Here is a 7445-nt window from a genome sequence, read left to right as displayed (position 1 = left end):
TTGCCGTGGTGGGGGGGGGCAGCGGACCTGTTCAGGCTACCTGCCCTGCTAGCCGGGGAGCTGGGGGCAGGCGCCTGCTCGAGCAGTCCCTGCCTGCTAAAAAATGCAGACATACATCTCTGGTGGGCTTATCGCTTCTCGGCCTCTGGCGGGCCCAGTGCTTGCCTGCCAAAGGGAGGTGCTGTGGTCACCACAGTTGGCTTCCTAGTGGCAGCCAGGGGAAGCCCGCTCTGCTCATGGGCGACGGGTGCTTCCCGAGTGTGCGGGGCACGACCCGAGGGCCCCCAGCGGTCAGGTCCCCCACTTGCTGCCGGCAGAGCCAATTTCTAGGTGGCTCCAGCGCTCTCTGTGCTCCCTACCAGCCGGAGCATTCCCTGTCAGGGGTGGCACATGCCCCCCTACACATCACCTATGGCTCTGCTGGCAAGGGATAGTACCCGCACAGGTAATGCACAGTTAACCTTGGCTTTATGCCCACCTTATGGAAATGGGAGACTCCTCCCTAGCTTGCTCCTTGGGGCCGTATGGCTGGGGGTGAGCGAAACCCGCGGGCATCCAAACCCCGAGCCTTCTGGCTTGGGCCTGCTCGTAGGACGTCTGCCAAAGGATTTAGAAACAACTGAAGCCCCCGGTGGGGGTGGAAGATGTTTGCCGGTAGTAGGGCCACTTGCAGTTCTTGAATGACTCACAGATTTGGAATTGATTCGTCTTGGAACACGAAAAAATGTCCTTAAAAAAAAATAAAAAATTTGTGACCAGTGGTTTTAAAACCTGCTCAAGGCCAAGCAAAGGTGGGGTTGTTCCAGCCAAGGAAACTCAAGCCACCTAACTGCAGGGCAGGTGTGGGGCAGGCAGCTGCCCTAGAGCTTGCCTGGCATGGGGAGCGAGCACTGGGGTGGCTTGCTGTCTTCCCTCGGATCACCTTTTTAGGTACTAGCCACCTGGCTTTGGAGTTATTTAGACAGAGTGCACCCAGGTGTAACTTGCAGTGGTCTGCTTCAGCCACTCTGCAATGGTGCCAGCTCAGGACAGTCAGCCACCTGCAGTAGCATCCTGAAAAAGGTGTTGGCATCAAGGGCTGCGCTTCTAGCATCAGTTTCATTTGACATGGGTCCTCTCCCAGTAGCCTTTACATAGTAACAACTTCTGGCTGTCACCAACTTCTGTTGAATTGGAACTAATGCCCTGTAGGTAAAAGGCTCTGTCTTTTATTATGTCATATATCTTGACTTCAAAAAAGCCTTCGATCTGGTATCCCATGATCACCTCTTGGCAAAACTAGCCAACTGTGGCCTTGGGTCCACCACGATCCGTTGGCTGGGAAATTGGCTCCATGGTCGGACCCCGAGGGTTGTAATTGATGGCAGTCACTCATCATGGTGTCCTGTGACCAGTAGGGTCCCCCAAGGCTCTGTCCTTGGACCCATATTGTTCAACATCTTCATCAATGATGTGGACATTGGAGTCAGAAGCAGACTGGCCAAATTCACCGATGACACCAAACTTTGGGGCAAAGCATCCGCACCAGAAGACGGGCAGGTGATCCAGGCTGACCTGGACAGGCTCAGCAGATGGGTGGATGAGAACCTGATGGTGTTTAACACTGAAAAATGCAAGGTTCTCCACCTTGGGAGGAAAAACCTGCAGCATCCTTATAGGCTTGGCAGTGCTACGCTGGCTAGCACTGTGGAAGAAAGAGACTTGGGGGTCATCATTGACCACAAGATGAACATGAGCCTGCAATGCGATGCTGCGGCTAGTAAAGCGACCAAAACGCTGGCTTGCATCCATAGATGCTTCTCAAGCAAATCCCGGGACATCATTCTCCCCCTGTACTCGGCCTTGGTGAGGCCGCAGCTGGAGTACTGCATCCAGTTTTGGGCTCCACAATTCAAAAAGGATGTGGAGAAGCTTGAGAGAGTCCAGAGGAGAGCCACGCGCATGATCGGAGGTCAGGAAAACAGACCTTACAACGACAGGCTGAGAGCCATGGGGCTCTTTAGCCTGGAGAAGCACAGGCTCAGGGGTGACCTGGTGGCCACCTATACCTATCGGGGTGACCACCAGGATCTGGGGGAATGTTTGTTCACCAGAGCGCCCCAAGGGATGACGAGGTCAAACGGTCATAAACTACTACAAGACTGTTTCAGGCTGGACATAAGGAAGAATTTCTTTACTGTCTGAGCCCCCAAGGTCTGGAACATCAGAGGTGGTTCAAGCACCTACATTGAACACCTTCAAGATAAATTTGGATGCTTATCTTGCTGGGATCCTATGACCCCAGCTGACTTCCTGCCCTTTGGGCTGGGGGCTGGACTCAATGATCTTCCGAGGTCCCTTCCAGCCCTAATATCTATGAAATCTATGAAATCTATTACTAATCCTTGGAGCCCCCTAGTCTTGCCTTTGTTTCTTATGCAGTATTTATATTGCAGCCTTGTTTGTTGTGGTGTGCTTTACCTCCTTTTCTGGGAACCTTCCTGCCACATCCAGCAACTACTAGAGTCCATAACAAGTACTTTTGTCTCTACCTGACTGAGACCGCGGAAATCATTCTTGACAATGCTAGGGAGGGTCCAACATCTTTATTAATACCGTTTTCCGGAGTCTATCTCTCATTAGCCTAGCAAATACCTCTGCGTGACATCTCTGTTTCTAAGGTGGGGCATTGCAGCTGCAATCAGTAGAAATTATTTGAACTACATAATAAATGTGGCCAATGTAAGGTTTATTACAGAGCTGTCTGACACTGCAGGTCAGGGAAGCTCTTAAAATTTCCAAAATCCTTATGAGTATGTGTATCTGCAGACCATACTAACTTTCCAAGCATGCTGGTACAGAGCTGTAGCCCTCTTTAGGGTAACTTTAGCAGCACAGAAATGCAAAATGGGGAAGGCTGATCTTATGAACAGGGAGTCCTGAGACTTCTGTTTAATGTCCAGAGTAACTCAGATTTCCTCTGTGACTTTGCAGAAGTTTCCAGGGGTCAGATTCAAAAGGGACTCTGCCTCTGCAGTCCTGAGCATTGCAAGACCTAACTTCTAGGAGGAGTCTGGAACCCTGGTTTGTGAGAGGCTTCAGCTGCCTAAACAGGGGCATGAAGTCATCTCATGCTGAGACCCATGAAAACCAATAGGGAGATGGATAGTCATGAATTCTTGGTTCAGAGATGATACCTTTTATTAGCCTAACTAAGAAATTGCAAAAAAAAAATCTTTTTCTGCAAGCTTTCGGGCACACACATCCTTCCTCAGGCTCAGTGAAAATTAAAGATGGTAAAAAGTCCCCATAGATAGAAAATATACTTCATCTAGTGGATTTGGGATGCTGCTGCAGCATTCCAGTTGGCACAAGGGGTAGTGTCCCCAGGTATCAATTGGCTGGGCCCCAGAAGCTCCTGAGAGCAAGTAGCCCTGAGCTACTTGCCAGGGCAGGTTTTGCATGGATGGGGCCAGGACAGGGCAGCTCTTTATACTGCTGGGGACAGCACAGGTGCTGGCCCCAGACTCTAGCTTCCCCCTGGCTGCAGATCTGGGAGGAGCCAGGCAGGGTTATTTTGCCCCAGGTGGCACAATTTGCTCCACAACAAAGTGCATGTCTGGGTGCGTGCACTGAGGCAAAAAGCCTGGCTCAAATTTGCACCGCTTCTATTTGAGCTGCTGGACGCACATGCTTGCATGTGTGGACATGCCCTTTGAGACTAACTCGAAGATGCCATGCTGTTCTGCCATCTAATCTATCAGTTGTCATCATGAATGAGAACTTGGAGAGAGATGTGAGGAAAGCTAGTATCTTGTGTTCTGTTGACAAGAAAAAAGCAAATTGACAGACTTTAAATTAAAGGTGGAATTCAAATTAAAATAAAAATGAAAAGTTGCAAACAACTCCAGGCATAAGAACAGATGAGGAATCAGTTCATTATGGAGCTAACAGCACTATTGGATCTAATGTCATGGCCAGTGGTTTAACTTCTAGTATCCAGAAACTCACTTCATGTGGAAGAAAACTTTTAAATACAGCAAATAACTTTACCATCTCAATCTTAACTTTCACATGCCTTCTGCAAACTTTATTGAAATCTAGCAATAAAGTTATTTGTGCTCAAATGATTTGCTTCTATTTGATCCTGAAGTTAGAGTTACAGGACCACACATATTGTTGTAAGAGACCATACCACTATTAAAGTCAGCGGAGTAAACCACAGTCTGCAAGTAGTGAATGTGGCTTGTAATACTGACTTTTTGACCCTGGACCAGACAGTCATAAACACATAGTTATGACTTCAATGATTTAGATAATAAAATCTTTCCCCATTCCTAATTGGTTGAGACTTTATTTGTAATTAAGAATTCCATTTTGCATAACTCATCCCTTTCTTGCAAGAGAAAAGAAAGACAGTACAGTGGACTTGGGAAAATTGATGCCTTATCCACATGGGAAAATTGAAAAGACTAGCTACTGCAGATTAATGGCTTCTATCCTTCCTCCCCCACATTCTCCCCTCCCCCCCTCCCCCCCCAAGAAAAAGATAAATCAATAAAAAGGTATTCTTATTCAGGAAAAAACTGCGCACACAGGATGCTGTTGTGGAACAACTATTGCAAAGCATCTGATTCTGCAATAGTTAATCCAGACAAATTCCCTGTGCAGGCAAACCCTAACATGATTTAGTTTTAGGGGTGAGTTTAAGAATTGATTGTTTAAAATATCTTATATTTGTTTATCCTAACATTGCATCTCATAGCTCATATAAGGAGATCCTGTTTAACTAGGAGTCCAACTAAATCCCACATTTCATGCCATGAAAGACTTCAAAATGTACAAGCAGTATAGCTCTGACATAAATGCATTCAGTTTACCAAAACTCTCCAACTTTTTGCTACCTATACCAGAAAAAGATCCAGTCTATTTACTTTGCCTTCTTTGGAAGAAAAAAAGGTCATCCTCTGATGCGTGATTTAAAAAAGGAAAATCAATTCAGTATTTTTTAACTTCACAGGGACCTCCATCTTTCCCAGAGATATTTCATCTCAATATGCAGTTCCAATATACTTTCCATGAATTCTTAAGCAATGCTATAAGTAAAATCAAGTTATATGGTTAAAGCAACTGTGGATCTGCCTCAAAGTCTATTGCTGTTACCATAAAATGCAAAGATCTTATTTAAAGAAAAAAAAAGATGTTGCATTTCATTTGATATACACCTGTCACAATTTACTCCTTGACATGGGGTAGCTTATCAAGCTGCCTGAAAGGCATGGTACATTCTGCTCTGTAACCAAATGCTTTGGCCTTGTCCCAATTTATCTATGAGTATGGAATGCTGTTTCCTTTTTATTTTTTAGCAACTCTCAAAAAGAACATAGCTGCCACTCCTGGCTTGTAGATTATTTACTATTCGGGCAAAATTATGCTAATAAAATACAGAAAAAGTTGAATGCAGCTTTGTTGTAGGCCGAAGAAGTATTAAAATCAAATAGAAGTCTCTCCTTTGGCTCTCCTAGGCTGAGATTACATAGCATTCGGTGCTGCTAGAGAAAACAAATTACACAAATAAGCTGTAGGACCTTGAATTCTTACAAAAAACAAACAAAAAACCAAACCTATTCTTAGAGTACTAGGAAAAGAGCATAATTTGTGTATGTGTATATGTTTGAAGTCAAGGGACAACTGAAAAACTCTCAGTAACTTTACTGAAAGTTCCCTGCCTAAGGAAAATCCTAAGGAAAAGCTTCTGGATTTCTCTTCCTTAATTACAGTAGTGTTCTTGATTGGAATTATGCTTATTCATACACAACACACAATTTAAGTGCATACCTCAGGGCTAAAAAAAGACCATTCACTTATCACCACCATGCACTTATCCAAATGTAAGATAAATAATCAAAGGTGGTTAAGTACACAGCATTGTTGTATTAGCTGTAGTACTAGTAGCCTAAAAACTGACTAGGTCCCAGCCTTTTTCAAGGCCGCTAATAGTCACTGTTGAGTTGTGGCTAGATCCCTTGAAGACAAGGGAAGCTGGCTATGAAATGAATTAACACCTTTCATCTTCCAGGCTTTTATTAACATCAATTTGAAGCTGCTTCCCCTTTACTGCTTCTGGGGTAGTGAATGGGTACAGTTAGTTACAAAGTGGGCAGTTACATTTACAGGGAGCATGCAGTTAACCAAAGTACATTTAAGTTACAGTGTAAACAATGAGGCTGAAAGGTGCTATGTGCTTAAGTATTTTATACATTTAACCTATATGCAGATAACTGGACTTTGTTAAAGAGTGAGCAATAGGCAACACTTTGGGACCGGCATAACCATATTTTCCATTTATCCTGCATGCATGTAAGTGGTATATGCTCTACCTAAAAAATCAGCAGCCATGTAGCACTAGAGGGCAGACCAGCTTGCTTTCCATTGTTTTACACCACTTCAGGCTCCTTTCCAGACCTGTGGAAATGCTGCCCTCATTCCAGGGTGCAGTCCAGCAATTTTGAGCCACATATATTCAGTGTTTCCATGCTCCCTCCCCCTGACTAACGTGACTCCTGTTAGGAATAAAGTGGGGTTGGACTTGTCATATATTGAATACAAGCGCAAATTAGCATTGTTCATGTTGCACTGAACTCTACCTTCACAGGGAAGCAAAAATAATAAATGGGCAAAATTTGGTCCTGCACATGAGTGTCAGTTGCCCCAGCTCTCAAATTGTTCTGTAATGTACCTTGTTATACAAATATCACATGTCCATGGAAATTAACTGTTGGTTGAAATTAAACTTGAACTTAAAAAAAAAGAAAAAAAGTATTCCAGCTCTGGAGGGTCCATAAGGATCAAGCAGAAGCTTGGACATAAGAATCCATTATTAAAACATACTTCTTAAATAACAGCCGAAAGAACACAGGTTGATCAAGTGTGTCTGTGTATATAAAAATAATTGTTGTAATAAAAATATATAGAAAAAATAATTGTTGTTTCTTTCATCTCCTTCTATATGAGGTCCTTTCTCTCTCACCTGCCAGTTATGGTGGTGTTCCCTATGCCTGACACTAGATTCTCTTGTTCAAAGTTGTTTTTGTTCTTTAAACAAGTCACTATCTCAGACATACTCATTCCCCTTGCTGCTCATTACGAACTGCTTCTCCTGAGCTATTCCTCCCTTCTTGTCTTAGTGCAAACTATCATAATGCATTTTTTTTTCTATGGCATAAGACATGATTTCACATTTGTCTGCATACCCTCCATTCCTCATTTTCTCTACAACTGTTTCTTCACTTATCTCAATAAACTATTTGCTTGACTACTATTACAAGGTTTTTAAATGGGGAATATGTCTTCTTTTAGAATCTCTGTACAGCAACAGACATTCATTGTATTTAAGAACATTACTATTGAAGGATCTCAGATAGCTGCCTTTAATAGTAAGTCAGTTATTTACAAACCATGTACAT

This window comes from Crocodylus siamensis, chromosome 3 (genome assembly GCF_052110815.1).
Source record: "Crocodylus siamensis isolate JL-2025a chromosome 3, ASM5211081v1, whole genome shotgun sequence".
Taxonomy (NCBI): domain Eukaryota; kingdom Metazoa; phylum Chordata; order Crocodylia; family Crocodylidae; genus Crocodylus; species Crocodylus siamensis.
This window is presented reverse-complemented; position numbering follows the sequence as displayed.